We start from the raw sequence: 1415 nt of genomic DNA on the forward strand, positions 1-1415 counted from the left end.
GGGAGAGGGAGCCGTAAAGGGGGGGCGGTTGGGAGGACGGCAGCCGAGAGACAACAAGGGGGCACGTTAGAAACTCTCGATCATTGCCGGAAACTACCGAGGGAAGCCGAGGGATGCCGGGAACCATCGGACAATACCGACTGCAGAGGGGGTGGGGCCTGGCCCCGTGTGGGGCGGAGCTCTGTGTCCCAGGAGCTTTTCGGCTGTGGTGACCGAAAGTCGATCTCACTCAGTAAAAATCTATGAAACGCGCCGGAGCCGCTTACTGTGCTGGAGATGCAAACCTGCAAAAGGGGAGGCAGCTGTGATGCTGAGCTATGACTGGAATTGGATTCCCAGCGCCTAGCTCGCTTCTTGGCCTAGAATCTCTTTTACAGATCATTTAGTTTCTTAGTTCCCGCATCTGAAAAATAGGTATGCTAGCATCTCCTTCAAATGGTTGTTGTGAAGATTAGAAACTGTGTATGCATGAGAAAGCACCTACTAAACCCTGGAAGACTGACTCTAATCCTTCAAGGCCTTTATGTATGGTTTAATACCGAGTTCCCTATTCATTCTCTCTCTCTCTCTTTTCCCTCCTTCCTTTTTTATTGCTGCTCAAAAGTACCGTAGACTAATCCTTTTCTAAAAATGTAAAGATATAGGGTACAATTCAGGGTTAGGTATACAAACATTGATCATTCAGGTACCCCTGTTAATGAGGTATGCCCCTCCCTCCCCTAGTAGTTTCCCTCAACTGCCAATTCCACCCCGCCACAGACAGTTTCTCATTACTGCCAATCGCTTTCTTATAGCATTATAATTGCTCAAAGTCCTCTTATGAGTGAGAACATATGGAACTCTGTTCTTTGTTTCTGTGATAAATCACTGAGTATGATCGACTCCAAATCCATCCAGGATGCTGCAAAGTCCATATATTTGTCGTTTTTTACGGCTGCATAATATTCCATTGTGTATATATACCACATTTTTAAAAATCCAGTCTAGCTTCGATGGGCAGCATGGTTGGTTCCATGCTTTTGCTATTGTGAATAGAGCGGCAATAAATATTCGTGTGCAGGTATCTTCTTTGTAGAATAATTAGAGTTCTTCTGGGTATATTCCCATTAGGGAGATTGCTGGGTCATACGGAAGGTCAATTTCTAGTTCTTTCAGAAATCTCCAGATTGTTTTCCAGATTGCTGGGTCATATGGAAGGTCAATTTCTAGTTCTTTCAGAAATCTCCAGACTGTTCTATAAGTTTGCATTCCCACCAGCAGTTTAGAAGCTTTCCTTTTCTCCACATCCTCGCCAGCATCTGTTGTTTTTTGTTTTATTAATGATGGCCATTCTTTTTTATTTTTATTTTTTATTTTTTGAGTTGGAGCCTCACTCTGTCACCCAGAATGGAGTGCAGTGGCCGCTCCCGGCCCCC

This window comes from Carlito syrichta, unplaced genomic scaffold (genome assembly GCF_000164805.1).
Source record: "Carlito syrichta isolate Samal-C Ts95f unplaced genomic scaffold, Tarsius_syrichta-2.0.1 Scaffold127161, whole genome shotgun sequence".
NCBI lineage: Eukaryota > Metazoa > Chordata > Mammalia > Primates > Tarsiidae > Carlito > Carlito syrichta.